Raw genomic sequence first — 10,252 nt, forward strand, 5'->3', positions numbered from 1 at the left:
CCTGCACAGCCTCTGCTGCTGCCTTTCGCAGCTCCCCTGGCCTCATTTCACCCCTCTCTCTTGGCAGATGTGTGTGCAGTGTGTCCAGCTGCGTTTGAAGCACATCATGTCCTGCAAGGGCAAGGTAGCCAGGGTCCGGCCAAGCTCTTGCTGCCCGGTACATGCAGGACAAGATGGGACAGGGTGAAGGAGATGGCAGGGAATGACTGGTCTGCGGGAGAAAAAGAGGGGCTTTCTCAGTTTATTGTGTTTTTTAGCAAAAAGCTCTTTTAAGAGAGAACAGGAGGAGGTCTAAAGAGAAGAAGGTAACAAAGAAATGTACTAAAGGTTTATTTTAAAGCAAAGCTAGGCCACCCCACAACTCAGGTGTTGATTCCCATTGCACCTCATGCTGCAGTGGGGATGTCCCCAGGCTTCTGCAAGAGGGGCTGGCAGAAGAAAGTCCCCACCAGGCTTGAATGTGAATTTAGTATTGCCACCCTGGGGAGGGGAACTGTCTTGGCTCCTCTGCCACTTGCATCCTGAACATTTCCCTTCTCTGCCTCATGCCAGCTCCGGCACCCGGACCTCGTGAGAGCAGCCACCTGGCTGGACTGGCATGTCCACACAGGCGGGCAGGCTTGTCTCTAAGGATAAAGCAATTCTTCTTCCAAGGCTCCCCTTTGCAGAGCAACAGGATGATGAGGAGAGGTGTACAATGCCTAGAGAGCCCCATGTGCAAGTGCCTCCATTTCCCAGACTGCTTGGATGGAGGAAAGGTAAAAGATGCGGTTGCTCTGCTGGTGTGAGTCTCAGCAGCACCAGTGGGCTCCCACCTCGCATCTGCCTCTGCGCCGGAGGGGTGGGCTTAGCAGAGGTGAGGGATGAAGTGCATCAGCAGAGGTTGGTGAAGGAGCCTGCAAAAGGTCTGCCTCTCCTATGCCTCTCCGTGAGCAGCTCTTCACCTCCCTGAGAGGAGCGCTGTTCCCCAGGATGGCAGAAGCATTTCTTTTGTTTCAACAGCCTGGACTGACTGGGAGGGAAAAGATAAAATTTGAAGGAAAAATAAATGTTTTTGGAGCTGTTCCTTATTTCAGATGTGCCAGCCTGCTTCCAGTCTTAAACAATCCCTTTGTTCACAAGGCTGGGACATTTCCCTTGGCCAGGAGGGAGTTGAGACACTTCGATTTGCAGCTAGCACTTGGTGTATGGTTTTGCTGTTGCATGCAGAAGAATGAATGAAATGAGCTTTGGGCTTCCAGGAGACCTCATGGCATCGCAGCTAGAAACATTTATTATGCCTTCCCTGTGCTAAGCGATTCTGGTTGGCACGCACACAGTCCTACATTTTAGGTTTTAAGACAAATTAGTTTTCTTTTAAATATGTTGCAAGAAAAAAAATCTGTTTATTGTTACAGCCTGCTGTCAGGGACATGGTTTGCCCTTGGCTGATTGCACTGGGCTATCATTCAGTCAGAGCCCCTGCAGAAGTGCACCAGTTTGGCCAGCTGTGTTAGCAGAGGCTTCATCTATACTAGTAAATCTAAACATCTGTATGGCTTAATGGTTAGCATGCTCCCTGGCCATGTTTTGGCCTGTGCCAACCAGCTCCAGCCCAGAAAAGGCCAGAACACCATTTGAGTGAGAGCTTGTGCAGAGACTCTTCCCATTTATTTCTTTATAAACCAATTAACCCAGAGTCTGGTCTCAGTTTCTGTTCACGTCAGAGCCCACTGGACAGGCCTGGAATAAAGCCCAGGATTCATTTTTAAGGCTCTGAAGAACGTATAGCATGAATACAGGTAGCACTTTTCCTGGTGTTTGACAGCATCTCTAGGTCTACAGACATACCAGCAGGCAAGAGGGGTTTGGACACAGCCATCCTGTTTTGGTGGAGAATTTAGGTGGCTCGACATGACTCATGCCATGCCCCTCAGCCCTTGGACCTCTCATCCTGTTATATTTAATAACACAGACGCAACCAGACATGGAGCAGGCCATCGCTTGGCTAGAGCAGTGGTGAGGACAACACCTCCCAGGTGGTCCTGCTGCTGCCAGAGGTACAACCCTCTGATGCACGGAGGCATGGCAATGGCCTTTGGTCACCAACACACTGGGGCCAACGCAGGGTACTCATCTGCCTGCTGCGCAATGGCTTTCAGCAAGTCTCATTTTACTCTGTAGTGCCAGGCTGGCAACTTTTGTGATGGTTTTTGGAAGATACTTCTTTTTCAGTTCCTGTTTGGCCTCCCCAGTGCAGATGCAAGTCTCCATGAACTAGACTCTGCAAGGCCTGGATGGAGAGAAGTTTACATGGGTGAGATTTTAACACAAGCAAAATCTGTGGGAGGTCACCCTGAAGGCAACAGGGGCTGCTGACCCTCTCGATGAGAAAAAGGAAAAAAATGGGAAAATGGAGATCAGGTTAAGAAAACCAACTCTGCTTCATCCAACTAGAAAAATGAAGCTGGGCAAGACTGCGAGGACGGCAGAGGGTTCGAGCATAGCAAATGTTCTTGCTATTAACTGACCCCAGCTCACTTACACCCTTAATAAATAGCGCAGCCTGGAGAAGAGGCTGGTGAGAAGGAACAGAAGCAGGTGCCATAGTCAGTAGCATGCCAGCCCCAGCACCGAAGTCAGATGTCTCCAGATGAGGTAGGAAAGCAGGCAGGAGGGGAGCTGGGGGTGAGCTGCTGCTGTAAGATGGCTCTCTCTTTCTCCTGCCACTGTCTTTTTTGGACCCACTGTTGACTGAGCAGAGCTGACGTTTGTTCTGGTCCCATCTGCTCTTTGCAGAGCTTTCAGTAGCAAATCCAGCTACGGCAGCCTGATATTGCTTGACAAAATTAGCCCTCAAAAGGCTCTGGGACAGCTGCTGAAGGGAGAGTCCCACCTCAAAGAGTGGTACAAAGCTGCCAAGAAATGGGATCGCTACACATCCATGACATATGGACACATTGGCCATAGGCTTCCTTGACACAGAGTGGATGCAGTCAGCTCTCTGCCCCCTGCAGAAACCCATAGCAGGGGTTATGTCCTCTGGGCAGCATCCAGCCCAACAGGATCCTGGTTCTCAACTGGGTTTCTGAGATATTGGTGACATATAAACAGAGCTTCCTTTATCTCTGTCTTCTATGAAATGAGGTGTTTTGAAGACTCCTTGCCACCTACAAGAGGCATTACTGGCTTCTCCTCTCACATCCTGCCATGGCATGGTCCAGTGGTCTGATCTCCACCTGCGCAATAGAAACAACAGATGCACATAGCTTTGCCATGAGTTTCAAGGTTGTAGCTACAACCACAATGTTATCATCTCCCTTGCCTCCAGCTGTTCCAGGCTGTCAGGATCAGATGTGGTGTCCTCCATAGGAGCATGGCACTCTGCCCATTCATACCTCCAGGTGCCTCCTCAATCAAGCTAAGCATCATCTTAAAACCTGGGTGCCCCAAGACAGCTATTATCTGCCCATTATTTCAGCAAGCTCTTGAAGAGCTGTTTTGTTTTCATTTTACAAGGGTACCTATACCAATCTGCTTCTCGTATGAGCCTTTGGGGATTTCAGTGCACAACTTGAATTCCTCTCCTTCTGGATGCCTCTAGAGATAAAAAATGTCTCCTTTCTTAGTCATATTTTGCCTTGGTTTTATTTTGTAGCTAGGTGTTGGTTCACCTTCCTTTTTGTTGAAATCTTCCTTACAATGAAAATGCTTTATTCTGCTTAATTCCCACACTTCTTCCAACACACCTCCTAAAGTCTTACAGTTTCTGTGAGAGTGACATCTATTGCAGGTGATGCCTTCACATGAGGGACAAACACTCCTCTGTTATTCACTCAACACAGAATAGATGCAGCAAATTCCCCACACGCTCCTGTTTCCTTTGTGGAGGCAAGGGCAGATGCAAGAGAATATCTGTTTGGGAATGAACAGATGCTTCCCAGCAGGTCAGGATGGTGCAGCTAGGCTGTACAGTACCAATATGGTACCCAGCTCATATTGCAGAAGCCATCTCCTGGAGCTCCTGCTCTGAAAGACAAGGAAGGGATCCCTGCCTGTCTCCTGGTGTAGACCTGCTGTCAACCCCTGTCCACCCTCTGTCCACTCAGCCCTAGGTCAGAGATACTTTCTGCAGCCCCAGCCAGTCTCTGCAGTGGAGGATCTGTGCAGCAGCAGTTCCCCTGTCCATCCATGGCTGCTACAGCCCCTGTGTCTTTTGGCAGTGCCTCTGGGATGGACGCAGTGTGCCACTGGCCATCCTGCCCCCACTCCGGACAGTTTTCACCTACTGCCAGGAGATTTCTACCCTTCTGCTCTACCTGCATGGAGGATTGGGAAATGTATCTGTTGGTAAGCCAGCCTGTTTTCCCAGCTAGGAATAAGTAACTACCATTCCCAGAGTTACTGGTGGGCAGACATTTTATTCTTTAACATAAACCTAGACAAAATGGTTCATCAAAGATTTGCTATGCCTCTGTCACAACGTACTGCAAGAGCACCCCACCTCCACCTACTAGAACCTCTCTAAGCATCTTTTATAAGTATCCTCCAGTTCCTCCAAGCGAGGGATGAGGGCTGAATTTAAGCAAGCAGACCATGTCATCTCACAAAAAAGCTTTTGCTCTTGAACTGGTTTGGATGTACAGTAAACCGTCCAACCTTCACAGCCCACATACTTTTCAGATAGCTATTTGGCTTCCATCGGCTATCAAATGAGTGTATTGAAGCAGATGAGATCATCCCAAATTTACACAGGTAGGAATGAAAACATCTTGCCTGGGATCTTCAGATTACTAAAGTGACTTTGTGTTTTCAGATCAATCTGCTGGAGAGTGACAGGTGCAGTGGAGAGAAGGCAAATTTCATACTGGGATGTCACTACACAAATCAACTGAACTCAGATTATAAGAGCAAAGCAATAGAAAGGAGTTTGGGAAGGAGGAGAAAGGGTAAGTCATCTCTTCAGTCTGTGTATAGACTTTTATTAATACGGTATTCAAGAGAAGTGCTATTCTCCCCCTCCCTTTGCACAAAACCTTAAGGAAAAATTGCTTTGGCTCTGTCAACATGGAAATTGCTGCTCCTTTTGCTCAGCGTCGGCTCTGGTGGCACTGGGCACTCCAGGTTTCTTGCCCCACGTCTGTCCAGTTCCACTGCACATTCTGGCTGTCTCAGTCCTCGATTCCCTGTTGAGACCCAAAGGGAGACCTGCGCAGGTACCCATGGTGATACAGAGATGTAGGTGATAGTAGATGAGCCCCCTGCTATTGTGTCCCTGCTATGGGGGTGGAAGCTACTCGGTGGAAGAACAGGAGGCCGCGAGCTGGTGGCAGAAGCATGGTAGCCCTTGTCTGCTGGACCAAGCCTCCGAGTGCTGGAAACTTTTCTCACTGCAGCCTTTGAATGCCACCTGCATCTAGCTGTACCAGCTTTTCTTCCTCCTGGGGCACAATTCAGTCAGCAGGAGTGCTTTGGCCCATACAGGTTATGCTGTTTCCCCAAAGAGAGCACAGCTCTCTGGCCAAAAGGATTTTCTGGCCAGCATAATCACATTTACATGAAGGCTTTTGCCAGCTTTTCTATATTGGTCGGGGGTAGAGAGCGGGCTGAGGGTAAATGACACTCTTAGAGATAGAGCTTTGCCAGAAAAACTTTTAGTGTGGCTTAGTCTTAACAGCTGCTGTTCTGGTGCTATATCTCTGGTTATTTTTAGTTTGCCTTTGCAATAGACAGACCCGTACCTTTCTCATGAATAATGTGAAATTTGCCAAGTTCAGAGTGCACATTTTAATTAACTCAGTGTTTGCTCGAAAGAAAACGATATTGCTGCACTTTCATTTGATAATTCAAGTAATACTCGCTGGGTGTTCGCTCCTGACCTGCAAGCCCTCATATTTAAAACAAGCTGGGGGGTGGTGGGGGAAGAAAGGCGTTTTTTGGCAAGGAAACTGCTGCCCTCAGGCTATTAATGCATCTTAATCCTGAACAGAAAATGAAATCACTTTGGGCAGGTGCCAAGCAATACAATGACTTTCCTCTGATTTCAGGGAGTTCTTCTTGAACAGCCTTTCCCGCATGAAGTAAGAGCCATACTCCTAGGGCTTCATTCTGCTCTCACTTTACACCCATTTTATACCCTTACCAAGGCAGTGTCCCAGCAGAGTTTCCCCAGATTAACAAAAGAAAAGCAGACCTCATCGGTGCTGCTATTTATTATTTGTATTGTGGCTCAGGGCCCTTATTTACTGTTGCTGACACTGGACTTCATGCCTGTGGAGCCAGAGGGCACATTTTTTCTTCTGATTGTGCTTTTGAGCATAATTACCTCTAAACTGCATCATTTGCTGGTCCCCTGATAGTGTTACTCAGAAGGAAGGATGTCTGAACCTCTCCTTGCAAGGCAGAAGGCAGAAGACCCGTGATAGTCATCGGGCTGCTCAAAGAAGACAAATAGCATCCCCTTATCGCTGATTTGTCCCGGGGTGTGGTGCATGGTCCTGTTTAGCTATCCTGATGCTGCAGTGCTGACAAAAGGGGCTGTCCCACTTGTCTTCTCCTGCTCCCCTGTGGGCTTGTTATCCCCCCACATGGCACAAGAGGCTGCGGGGTGAATCAGGTCAACTCACTTATTTGGCTGGAAATTAACCCAGGAAAATGTCCTCAGGGTGAGTGTGCTGGTCTGAGTGGCTGCCCAGCCGTGCAATGATGGGGAGAGGTGCAGGAGCAGGATGGCTTCAGTTGCTGGCAACCCACACTTAAACGTTCTCCAAGTAGTAGTTGGTAAGATATTGGCTCCCTCCTTGATGTGGGCAGAAATGCAGGCATTGCACAAGACAGGAGCAGGAAGGAGGTGAGGGGAAGGAGCAGAGGGGAGCAGAGCAGGGGCATGGGGGATTTCTGGAAAGACAGCAAAAGAGGTTGGCTGGAGCTGAATGCTTTGTGGGCAGTGGATACTGGTGAGGAACACAGGGCAAATGGGTGGGAAACAAAGCGAGCTCCAAGGGAGGGGACTGGAAGGAAGCAAAGCACAAATGGGGGCAGGTCTGCTGGGGAAAAAGTGCAAAAGAAGGTGTCCAGAGCATAACAAAGTGTGAACAGAGGGGTGTGGTGGGGAATGGATGCTACTGCCCCCAGACCTGATCCTGACCTTGACTTGCTGACTCCCCTCCCCAGCTGCCCCCGCTGCTCCCTGCCATGGAGTGAACAAGGCTGGAGTGGAGGAGAGCTTGGATGGGTGCTCCTAAAGAGGGGAGAGCACAAATGGGGGGTGTCTGCAAGGGCAGAGGGTGAGAACAGGGTCCTGGGGGAAGCAGAGTGTGACGAGGGGTCTGGAGGGGAACAACGCACGTACAGAAGCTCTCCAAAGGAAAACGTTTCTGCACAAACACAAATTCTCTAGGAAAAAAAAAATGGGCAGGATGAGCCCAGTGACAAGTGGATAGCTGAGGCTATAAGGAAAACTCTGCTTTGACAGGCAGGAATGGTGTGCTGAAGGAGAAGGTCTTAACAGGGTCAAACCAGAAAGCGGCACAAAGAAAATGAGTGATGAAGAGCCATTTAGCAGTTGAACAGAGAGGGCTCAGAGAGCACAGGCATCTAGAAGAAGAACGTGGGGTGGTGGTACCTCATAAAACAGAGAGCCAAGGACAGCAGAGTGCCATAGGCATTGCTGAGAGAGGAGGGAGGAAGCGGAGGGCCTGAGCTACATCCAGCAATTAAAGCGAAGCATGCAGCAGAGGTACATCAGCAGGACATCAGTGCGATGCATTGCACTGCGCAAAGCAACAAGCAGACCTGGCTCTCAGGAGTCCAGGTGAGAGCTTGTCATTAGAGCAGAGGGAAAGGTACCTGGCCCTACCCACACGTGTGACTGCAGAGCACCTCTGAGGACAGCAATTCAGCAGCAGTGACATTGCACTCTTCCTGACACAGCACAGAGCAGGAGAAAAGCGGTGAGGCATCTCTAATTCTGGTAACAGTGCCTAGGAGACAGGCTGGTGACACTGGATCTTCTCATGGGGGCACAGGCCAGCTGCCACCCTGGGACGGAGTAAAGGAGAAGCACAGCCCAAGCCACCCCGTGAACACAATTGCGAGACTGGCAGGATGCAGAGACCTGCATTTGGCACAGCAGGGAAATGCAGTTTCATGCATGTATACATCAGCGTGTCAAGTATCTCCAGTTCTGTGCTACAGAAATGCCAGCAAAACCGGTCCTGCAACCAAAAGCCTTCAGTCTCTGAAACCTGATAAAAATTCTTAAAGCCTGCTTCACAGTAGAGAAAATCAAATGCTTTCCTGGATTTTGAAGGCGTGCGACGGAGTGGCAAACACACACCTCATGAACAGTTTGTCAGGGCCCTGAGTGCACTCTCCCTCTTCTAGCATTTTGGCTGGCAGCTCCAGACCAGTTGGCTGGTCAGAGCTGGTGAGGAAAAAAGAGCCGGAAGAAGATTTTGTGGAGGATCCCCTGCATGGCTCTGCTAAGATACTTTTGTGGGGGGTCCCCCCTCCTTAGCCTGGAAACTGCATTTAAGTCATGGCTCTGTCATGCTTGGCCCCCGCCTGAGCTGCGCCGCGGCCGTGTTCACACCAGGCTGGTACCCTGCTGATGGGAGCCCTGACCCTGCCTCGGGGTCTTGATGCCCCAGCTGAACCTCAGGCTTGCCTCATCGCTTTGGGTGTTGCTGCTCCCTGCTATGGTTTCATCGTGGCTGCGAGGCTGGGGCAGGGGCTCTTGTCCAGCAATGGAGCTGTGCTGTGGCGGGGGATGATGGATGATTTGTCCTCTGCTGCAGGGGAATTGAATCGGCAGGAATTGTTGAGAATGACATCCCAGGCTCCCTTGGGATTCCCTTGCCAGCACAACCCCTCCCTGCAAGAGAGTGGCGGCTGCCTAAAATTATGAACCCAGCGGCACACGCACCGTCACATCCACCACTGGCAAGACTCAGAAAGGACTGGGGAGCAGAGCCTGTGCCGCAGCTAAAAACAATTGAGCAAGTGGAGGAAGCACTGGAATGATTTTGCATAATAATCACAGAGAAAGAGAGAAGCATCATTATAATCTATAGCTGCATAGACTATTAAGACACAAAGAAAGCAATAAGAGAAAGCATTGCTCTTTACACACCCAAGATGAGATCACCTATCTGCTCTCTACAGCAAATATACTCCATGTACTAAATGCTCCATCTGGGCACTAGCAGTTCAGGCTGGGCCAAGAAAGCAGGATGTTAATGACTTTAAGAAGACAGCATTTCAAGTGGCTGCCTCTTAAAATACTGCCTATCCTGGAGATATGCCCCAAAAGATTCATGAAATAACACAAAGCCGGTGAAGAGCAGGACTCACTCTTGATGATAGTCTTATGCATGACAGACCCAGAGAAAAAACATGACAAAAAACCTAATAGCATTACCTACAAGCAGCAGAAAGTGCAGCCTAAAATTGAGTTACGGCGAAATGCAAATCCACGCAGAGGAACTGAATTATTTTGTCCACGCAGCAGAAAGAGGAGGCATCAGATTTGATTCAAAATAAAGAAAGCAGCTAATGAACAGCAACTTCCCTCTAGAAGTCAGCAACCACACAAGGAATATTGACATACCTATCAAGATTTATACCATGAGCAGCATAAATGCACAGCTTATGAACTGGGGAAGAGTATAAATGAGGAAGACTAAGAAGAGGTAGTGGCAAGGAAACCTTGAATAAGACATCCAAAGCAGTTGCTCTGAAATCAGGCTAAATCAGCAAAAGCAAGGAAAATACCACGTCAGACAGTTAAAGTAGTAGGAAGGAGCTCTGGTAGCATATGGATGAACTGAAGCCAATGCTGCAAAACAATATTCCTAGAAAAGCACTTGTTTGCCACTGTCTGGATGTCAGAGTTTTCTCTGGCACATACTGGACCACAGGCTAACATTGCAAGCAATTCATAGTCCCTTAGGAGATGTTCTTCACAAGCCTCACACTCCTGTACCACCGAGTCATTAGCATGTAATTCTAAAACTAGAAAGATTCAAATCGAAAGGGAAAATATAATCAGGGGAAGACAAGTTCTTCTAGTATATCTTCTTTCTTGAAATTTCTTACAGAATAGGAAAAAAAGAGGAGGAAGAGTTTGAGGAAGGAATCCATAGTGATAGTCCAACACTTAACAGTGTCTACAAATAAGTTATCAGAAATAGCAAGAGAAGCAGTGTGGGATGTGCTGGATTTTAAAAAGAAGCAAAGAGAGCAGAGTGACCTGCACAAGAATAACAAGCTC

This window comes from Ciconia boyciana, chromosome 1, assembly GCF_034638445.1.
Source record: "Ciconia boyciana chromosome 1, ASM3463844v1, whole genome shotgun sequence".
NCBI classification, from domain to species: domain Eukaryota; kingdom Metazoa; phylum Chordata; class Aves; order Ciconiiformes; family Ciconiidae; genus Ciconia; species Ciconia boyciana.